This window comes from Cornus florida, unplaced genomic scaffold (genome assembly GCF_030987335.1).
Source record: "Cornus florida cultivar Cherokee Brave unplaced genomic scaffold, ASM3098733v1 CherokeeBrave_3.0.0_Hap2_Chr10, whole genome shotgun sequence".
Lineage (NCBI taxonomy): Eukaryota > Viridiplantae > Streptophyta > Magnoliopsida > Cornales > Cornaceae > Cornus > Cornus florida.
In genome coordinates, this window is record NW_026775580.1 from 40676048 (window position 1) to 40686043 (window position 9996).

Here is a 9996-nt window from a genome sequence, read left to right on the forward strand (position 1 = left end):
CGGCAAATTTGGCTAAATAAAGATCATCTTAGGGGTGATTCAAAAGAAATAAAGCTTTGGAGCTCGTTAATTTTTAATCTTATTCCAAGTGATTAGCACAGCCTTTGTTCAAAATTTCCTTCCAATGTACTTTAAATTTCAAATATCTTATCGTCTTGGGTGGCCGACAGCCGATAAGACATTTAAAATTGGGGGGCATTGTTGACACCATTTTTGGTAAATTTTGTATTAATGACATGGCAACCAATTTGGGTAAAAATTGGCACGTGGAAAAAGTTAAAGAAGCTACATTCGGAGGCAACAAGGCAAAGGAGATTGAAGCATTTGAATTATTTAATGGATAGGGATTATAATTTTAGTATTTATCTTTTAATTGATGTAAGTTAAATATTTATATTTATATTTAGGATTAGTTTATTTTATACTTATAGTTAGTTGGGTTATCGATAGGATTAGATTTTATTTGAAATTAGTAATTAGTTATTTGATAGAGTTTGATGCAAGTAAAATATTTGCATATAGGAGTTTGTTTTATATAGTTTTCTATAAATAATGCTATAGGCATACTTTGTAAGAGGTCCAGCACCCTCAGAATCCTTATTATTATTTTGTTTGCTTTCTCAAACACTTTCCTCAAATAGCATCCTTACTATCTTTATCTCTCTCTCTACTTCAGTCTTTTTCTATTTCTCTTCCCATATCTCTTTCTCCCTATCTCTTCTCCCTATCACTTTCTATATCTATTTCTTCCCCTTTCTATTCTCTTGTTACATTACTATAAATTGTTTACGGAAAGTCCTTTTAACTAAGGCATTTTTGAACCCAAAAGAGGAATTTATTTGTTCCCTTTTCCCTCGCATCGTCTGAGAGTCAACTTTCTCAAAGGGACTAACGTTGACTATTTACAATCGAACCACACAAGTGGTTCTGGCACGCCCGGCTTACATCAATTTGAGATCGGCTCCATAAAGCCGATTTTAGGGTCAACAGTTCTATAACATTTAACATAGCATTCTATTATTTGATGTTTTATTAGTAAAGATCAGGAAACAAGTGTGGACAGACAAGAACTTTAAGTGGGGTTGCTTTCATGTTGCTTAATCCGGCACTCTCCGTCATGTCAATTGGTGCATTACCTGGGGTGGAAAGATCGAAACCATGAAGCAAAGTAGCCAGTACTAATTGCAACAGTTGAAGACCAAAAGTTGTGCCAGGGCATATTCTCCTACCTGCACCAAATGGGATCAACTCAAAATGCTAACCCTTGACATCAACATTTTTGTGGGTGGTAAGAAATCTCTCTGGTTGGAACTCCGAAGGGTCTGACCACAGACACGGGTCTCGTTGGAGCTTCCATAAGTTCACTATTAGTTGTGTGCCTTTGGGGACATGATAGCCACCTACAGTGCAATCCTCAGTAAATTCTCTTTGCTGGATATAATCTAAGCGTCTCTTTAACAATGGCTTGAAGATAGACCAATTTGCTAATATCTGATTCGTCAACTTGTCTTTGCCTGCCAACGTGGACATCCAATTCTTCTTGAGCTTTTTTCAACACGCGGTGGTGGTTGTTCATTAGTAGTGAGAGTGCCCACGTCATGATAACTGTGGTGGTGTCAGTCCCACCTGAAATCATAGCCTGCAAAGTATAAAGTCATCAAATTTAATTAAAAAAATGATACTTAGACCTATTATTCTAACCAAATTGTCGGGTTTAAGTAGTATATGCCCTTGAATGCTATAAGCGGACACACATGAGTCCTCCTCTATAGCATCTAATGGCTTAAATGTTTTACACCTAATACTTTGGCTAGAATGTTAGACCTAAGTATCACAACTCTTAAATTAATTATGTACGTTACAAAATCATATTTGGTGCCAATGCTTAGTTAATTAGTCCCAGTAAAGTCAAGTCCAACAAATTATAAGTAATTGGAATTGGAAATTTATATATAAATAAACGAAGAATTGTTAATACCATTGTTCTTAAATATAATTAGGATAATTACACTAATTATCTTTCCCGTAGATTGTCAAATTAGGCCGGACCTCCATTATAGCTTCAAATATATAACACTAATATTCTTTGTTAGTGTTGACTTTGACCCAAAGATTTTAAATAAGTATTCTACACAAGGGCGGCTGAAGCCTTAGACGACTTAGGCTGTCGCCTAAGGCCCCAACCAAACCAATAGAAGGCCCCCCCAAAAATTTATTTTCTTGTGTATTTTTATTTTCTTCTCAACCAATAGGCGAGAGGCTCTAAGTTTTTCTTTACTTTATTATATTATTACCTTTCTAAAATTTTATTTTTCCTTAAATTATTATACCCCAAAAATTTTATTTTTCTTATTAAACCTAAATCAATAGCAGAGATTTAATAGTAGGTCCAAAAAAATAATTCTTAATTTCTATCCTTATTTAATTATTTTTTTCCTCCTCCCCTCCCCTCATTATAGTTTTTTTTTTTTTTTTTCTTCCTCCTCTATCTTGACTCAAGATTCTTGAGCTACACCTATTCTATTAATTATTGAGTATATATGTATTGGACTGGTTATATATATACAAAGTATTAAAAAATATATATACAAAACTTGCATATAATTATTACTCTGTCAAAAAAAAAAAAAAAAAAAAAAATTAATTACTAACTTTACATCTCAAAAAGCAAGAAAAGTGATTATTAAACAAACATAATTATTATTTAACGTTAATATATTAAATATTAGAAACCACTTTTATATTGTTCCCCTAAGACCTCAAACTATATTGAACGGCCACTGATTATAATTATTATATTTTATTATTTTTTAATATAAAATATATGTTTCTTTAAATTGACAAACTCATATTTTTTTATTTTTTAAAGGTATTCTCGGATTGTAAGTAAATATTAACCATGACACTAACAAGATTGTCACATTTTGTAATAAAAAAAGTTGGTGTTACTCAAATATCAATTATATTTGAAATTAAAGAGAATGTCCTAGCGATAAGTGTAATTATCCTCATATAATTAATCTCAAACTTTGCATGTATCAAGTGAAATGATATGGGGTTATCCATCTCAAAATAAACATACTAGGCACGTGTGTCACGGACTTGAACCTTTCCAAGCTACCGTGCTGCCTTAGACACTTTCAAGTCCCCTTGAAGTGCTAAGTCAGCCTACCTGAGTGTGCTAGCTTAGTGAAGACTAAGGCTAGACAAGTGTTTTGCTTACTTGGGTGTGTAGGAAGAGGTTAGGCAAGTGAGCAAGAGAGTTTGGAAATGTATAGAACTTGTATTGCTTGAGAGGAGAGATTACAACTTGGTTGCTTGGTGAGCAAATGAACTCCCACCTTTGGCCTTACAAGAACATTCTAGATGTGTACAAATGTGTGGCTTAGATTTAGTGTCTAGAATCCTCCAGAAATATCTACACAATTCTAGAACTATCTACTATGTACAAGACAAGTCTAGAGAATTCTAGAGAATTCTATACAACTCTAGACAAGTCTATAAAAGGCTAGACAACTCCACACTAATCTAGAGAATTCTGGAAAGTTCCATACTTGTGTAGAGAAGTCTAGAAAGCTCCAGTCCATGCAGGCTCCATGTCATCGTCTGCTGGGCGTCTGCGTGGCGCCTGCGTGGCATAGCCTCTTGGTTGCGGGGTGTGACATTCTCCCCCACCTAAGCTCGCGACGCCCTCGTCGCGTCTTCTTACTTGAACCGCTGGATATGTTCCGCGAACTGCCATAGTGTATCCTCATGCTCCCACCTCGCCTCGCTATCTGGCAGGTTCCACTTCACTAAATACTCTGTATATTTGGGCACACCTCTCCTGCTCATCACACGATCTGCAAGGATGTAATCAACTTCCTTGTCAAAGGATGTGACAACGGCCGTGGGTGCCTTTTGCGATATGCCCCGAGTAAGGTCTTTCGTGTCTTCATGATAAGGCTTGAGCATGCTGACATGGAAGACTGGATGTATCTTTAACTTGGGTGGAAGCTCCACCATGTAGGAGACCTTGCCCACCCACTTGACGATGGGGAACGGGCCCTCGTACCTCCTTACTAGCCCCTTATGCACGCTCCGGAAGGACTTAAACTGTTAGGGTAGTAGCTTAACCATCACCTGGTCTCCCACTATGTACTCCACCCGCCTTCGCTTGGTGTCGACCCACTTTTTCATCTTCTTTGCCGCCTTGTCAAGGTACGCCCTAGCCAAGTCGGACTGCTCATGCCACCTCTTGGCAAATTTGTAGGCCGCCGGACTCTTACCATCGCAAGTTGAAGCAATGGCGTTGGGTGTCATAGGCTGCCGTCCGGTGACAACCTCAAATGGACTGTGATTGGTAGCCTCACTCCGCTGCAAGTTGTAAGAAAACTGTGCCACCCCAAGGAGTTTGGCCCAATCTCACTGATTAGCACTCACATAGTGCCTCAAATAAAGCTCCAGGAGAGCGTTGATGCGCTCCGTCTGCCCATCTTATTGGGGGTGGAAACTCGTAGAGAAGTTGAGATCCGTCCCCATCTTCTTGAAGAGTCCCGTCCAAAATCTACCCGTGAAACGCGGGTCTCTATCACTGACAATATTCTGCGGAACTCCCCAAAGCTTGACCACATGGTCAACAAATAACTATGCTGCCCTCTCTGCTGTGCAGTCTGCTGGTGCGGGTATGAAGGTGGCATACTTGCTGAACCGATCTACCACCACTATAATGCTCCCACAACCTTCTGACTTGGGCAAGCAAGTAATGAAATCCATAGAAACACTCTCCCATGGTCTCTCTGGAATAGGCAATGGCTCCAATAGGCCTACAGGATGCTGTTGCTCAATCTTGTCTTGTTGGCACACAAGGCAAGTCCTCACATATGTCTCCACATCATCACGCATCCGAGGCCAATAGTAAGAATCTTCTAGGAGTGCTAGTGTGCGCCGCATACCTGGGTGACCAGCCCATTTGGTGTCATGGCACTCCCGTATCAACTCTTTTCGCAAGTTGCCCCACCTGGCACAAATATTCGGTCCCCTGTAGTGAGAAGTAAATCATCCCTTAGCCAAAAGCGCCGAGTCTTCCCTTCCTTAGCCAGCTGAATAAGGCTTTTGGCTAAAGGGTCATGCTGTAACCCCTCTTTGATGTGCTCCACAAGAAAGTGTTGGGGCCGACTGATAGCTGCGAGCTCGGCCCTGCGACTAAGCGCATCCGCCACAACATTGGCCTTGCCCAGCTTATATTCAAAATGATAAGTGAACTCCGCTAGGAAGTCCTGCCAACGAGCTTGCTTGGGGCTAAGCTTCTTCTGTGTCTGGAAGTAGCTGGTGGCAACATTATCCGTCTTGATCACAAATTGTGCCCCGAGTAAGTAGTGCCTCCAAGTACGTAGGCAATAGATGACCGCCGTCATTTCTTTCTCCTGCACCGTATAGTGCCGCTCGGTGTCATTAAGCTTGCGGCTCTCATAAGCTATGGGGTGTTCTTCCTGCATTAACACGCCCCCAATAGCGAAGTCTGATGCATCTGTGTGCACCTCATATGGTTTGGAGTGGTCGGGCAAGCTAAGTACCGGCTCCTCTGTAACTGCCCTCTTCAAGTCATCAAATGCCCCCTGGCATGACTCTGTCCAACTCCAAGCACGCGCCTTCTTGAGAAGGTTTGTCAATGGGGCTGCTCTCGTCGAGTAACCCTTGACAAAGCGGCGGTAGTAGTTGACAAGCCCAAGAAATGAGCGTAACTCTGTCACCTTAGTGGGCGGCTCCCACTCTTGAATGGCCCTCACCTTTGCCTCATCCATCATCAACTTGCCATCCCGTATCTTACGCCCTACGAACAACACCTCCTCTTGGGCAAAGGAGCATTTCTCCGTCTTCACATATAGGTCATTCTCCTGTAAGACTTGGAAGACTGCCCTTAAGTGCTGCACGTGCTCCTCTAGAGTGGTGTTATACACAACAATTTCATCCAAGTACACCACCACAAAGCGATCCAAGTAGGGATGGAAGAGCTTGTTCATCAAAGTACAGAAAGTAGCAGGTGCATTGGTGAGGCCAAACGGCATAACAAGAAACTCATAGGAGCCATACCTCGTCACACACGTAGTCTTAGGCTCATCCCCGTCCGCTATCCGCACTTGGTAGTACCCCGAGCGCAAGTCAAGCTTAGTGAAGTAGCGTGCTCCACCAAGCTGATCAAAGAGATCGGCAATGAGAGGAATGGGGTACTTGTTTTTGATAGTCACCTTGTTGAGCGCCCGGTAGTCAATGCACATGCGCAAGGACCCGTCCTTCTTCCTCTGGAACAACACCGGTGCGCCATCTGGGGCCTTCGATGGTCGAATATAGCCCGCATCTAACAGTTCCTTAAGTTGCCTCCGCAACTCCTCCAACTCTGGGGGTGCCATCCGGTAGGGCACCAAAGCAGGGGGTTTAGAACCCGATTCCAGCTCAATCTTATGATCCACCTCCCTCCTAGGTGGAAGCTTCTTGGGCAGCTCCTTAGGCATCACATCCATGTACTCGTCTAGCACGGCTCGTATCTCCTTAGGCACCTCTTCTTATGGGGAAGGGACTAGCTCATCTTCGGGTGTCTCCAGTAACGTAGCAAGGTAACTAGTCTCTCCCTTCTTGAAGCCCTTCTTGAACTGCATAGCTAACAAAGCTTGGGCTTCCAACTTGGCGCCTCGCTCCACCGGCACCATGCATGCTGTGTTGCCTTCCATAATACACATAGTGTTAGCAAAAGGAATGGGGAAGGCTCTCACCTTGTCTAAGAACTCCAACCCAAGGACTAGTTTGAAGTCGTCCATGGGTACCACCGATAGATCTATGTGGCCACCCCACTCGCCAATGCATGCTTGGACCCCGTGTGCCATGCCATATATAGCCTTTGCCGCCGAGTTAACTGCCTTCATAGAGCCCCCTTCTTTGCTATACTTGAGGCCCAACCTCTTGGCCTCGTCAAGGCTCACAAAGTTGTGGGATGCACCCGTGTCCACCAAAGCACGTGTGGGTGTCCCATTGATGCTCGCCTCCACGAACATTAGCCCTTTGGCCGCCGCCTTAGGGACTTCAGTTTTAGTCTTAATGGCATTAAGGATTTGCAGTGAACCCATCTGCGCCTCCTCCTGTTGTTGCTCTTCATAACGGCTCGTCATGGCATTGAGGGTCTTCCGTTTTAGGCAATCTCGTACCCAATGTGGTCCGTCACATATGAAGCAAGAACCCTTAGGCTTGGGTGCTCTTTCCTTGTTCTCCCTTCCCTCTTTGCCTCCATGGCCATCACCTGGCTTACGGGACCAATCCTTGTGGGGTGCAGCGCCCTTGTCTCCCCCACCTTTGCCGGCATACCTCCCCTTGTCCTTGTCTTTGTCTTTTGGCTTGGACGAGGGTTCCTTCTTGGAGCTGAAATCAATAAAGGACTCCGCCTGTGCAATAGCTGTGGCAAGGTCTTGCACGTTGCGCCGCCTCAACTCCGTCTTGGCCCACAACTGCAATCCATCCATGAAGAAGAAAAGAGAGTCCTTGTCGGATAGATCCGGGATCTCAAGAGTCAAGTTAGTGAATTCCTTCACATAGTCCTGAATCGACCCAACTTGTTTTAGCCTTCGGAATCTGCCCCTAGCTTCATCCTCGGCATTCTCAGGATAGAAATGCTTCTTAATTTCCCTAGTGAAATCAGCCCAAGTATCAATAGAGACCGTACCTTTGCCTATGTCACCATACTTTTTCCTCCACCATAGCATGGCATGGTCGGTGAGGTAGTGGGTCGCCGTGCGTATCTTGATGGTCTCATCGGTCATGCCCGTAGCCTCAAAGTATTGCTCCATGCTGAAGAGGAAGTTCTCCAACTCCCTCGCTACCCGGTTCCCACCATAGCACTTAAGCGTGGGAATATCAACCCGGGGTGCTACTACCCCCGTAGTAGCTGTGCCGGACGCCACCGCCCGTTTGCACAATGTCCAGTCTGCTCGCATTTCCTCCATTTGCTCGCGGAAAGTGCCAAGCTCCTGATCAACATAGCCACGTAGGGTGGCAAACTCCCCCAACATAAGTGCTTGGAGCTCCTACCGAAAGTCACCACTTAGGGCATTGAGTGACCCTTTAACAGTATTTTGGACCTCAACATCCTCCGACTCCAGCCCATCCATGCGTTGGTGAGCATCCTCAAGCTGCTCTAACACGTTGGCTATGGACCCCTCCATCTTTGCCACACGTGCCTCTAAGCCCACCATGATGTCCTTCGACCTAGCCCTCGTCCTCACTCCGCCTAGAGGGGGATTTGTTTCCCTTCCACGTAGAGTTTCCTCTTGGGTGCCAGTCACGTCTGATAGCTCCGCCATAGCTTCCTCCACACAAGGTGTGACGCCTCACGACCTTAGCTCTGATACCAACTGTCACGGACTTGAACCTTTCCAAGCTACCGTGCGGCCTTAGACACTTTCAAGTCCCCTTGAAGTGCTAAGTCAGCCTACCCGAGTGTGCTAGCTTAGTGAAGACTAAGGCTAGACAAGTGTTTTGCTTACTTGGGTGTGTAGGAAGAGGTTAGGCAAGTGAGCAAGAGAGTTTGGAAATGTATAGAACTTGTATTACTTGAGAGGAGAGATTACAACTTGGTTGCTTGGTGAGGAACAAATGAACTCCCACCTCCAATTTATAGGCCTTTGGCCTTACAAGAACATTCTAGATGTGTACAAATGTGTGGCCTAGATTTAGTGTCTAGAATCCTCCAGAAATATCTACACAATTCTAGAACTATCTACTATGTACAAGACAAGTCTAGAGAATTCTAGAAAATTCTATACAACTCTAGACAAGTCTAGAAAAGGCTAGACAACTCCACACTAATCTAGAGAATTCTGGAAAGTTCCATACTTGTGTAGAGAAGTCTAGAAAGCTCCAGTCCATGCAGGCTCCATGTCATCGTCTGCTGGGCGTCTGCGTGGCGCCTGCGTGGCATAGCCTCTTGGTTGCGGGGTGTGACACGTGGCTTTGTTGATGGTATCCACATCGTATCCGTCAAGGTCCGCCCTTTCAATGACTGAAAACATCACATCCATGAAGTCTTGCTCACCGGTCGATGTTCCTCTAACCATTCCCCCACGATGTTGTCCATTTCTTTTGCAGTTTCCTTCATGGCCTTCTCATGTCCCCCCAAGTCCAACCACCCTAGAAAAGGAATGGCATCGGACACCACAAAGACCCCCAACAAGCGAAAGAATTCCCTCATCGCCTTCTGGCATCGTCGCGCCTCTTCACTCTCTACATTAGCACCGAAGTATCGCTTCCCAGCAACCATTCTAACAATCACGTTTAGAGTCAAGTCCCCAAACCACTGCTTCATCTCCACCAAAACACTACCTGAGCTATTTTTCTTCTCAGCCCAAAGCTTGTACAGCTCTTTTATGGAGATATTTGTTTCAGAGACTCGTGTCTACTTCAACAGCTCCAGCCGGCAGTTTGAGAGTAGCTCCACGGAGACTATCTTGCGCAGTTCCCTCCAATAGTCACCATAAGAGGAGAATCCAAACATAGCGTAATTGTAGCCCAAGTGTCTAGCTGCAAGAAATTTGGGACGGGACGATACCGCTATATCATTGGTGGCAGTCTCCCAATTACTCACCACCAAAGCGCGGCGCAAACCGACCTTGATGATGAATATAGGTCCATATTTTTCAACCATGGCTCCCAAGGTTATGTGGGGAAGTTGAGGACCACCTAAGAGGTGAAAGTGTCCTATTATGGGCCATGCACCCCCAGCTTCTGGCACTGTACTGCCTCTAGCAACTCTACTCTTAATTAGTCTGAAACTCCTAAACAGGTAGTAGAAAAGTAGAAGTATAGCGAAAAGCCCAGCTATGAAAGTGTTTATGTGTTGGAGAGAGAAATCCATAGAAGCTTTAGCACTAGGAGATCGAGTTTGGATAAACCGTGGTAGCTGTTCTACTTTGGCATGTAATATATACACACACCAACACATAGTACAAATGTAGTTCTATGGTGCTATCATTT

General features: G+C 44.3%; 1 pseudogene; it reads right to left on the bottom strand.

Annotated features, from left to right (window-relative positions):
- Nucleotides 1–1032: 1032 nt before the first annotated feature.
- On the bottom strand, nucleotides 1033–9745 carry LOC132278908 (cytochrome P450 CYP82D47-like; annotated as a pseudogene).
- Nucleotides 9746–9996: the final 251 nt, after the last annotated feature.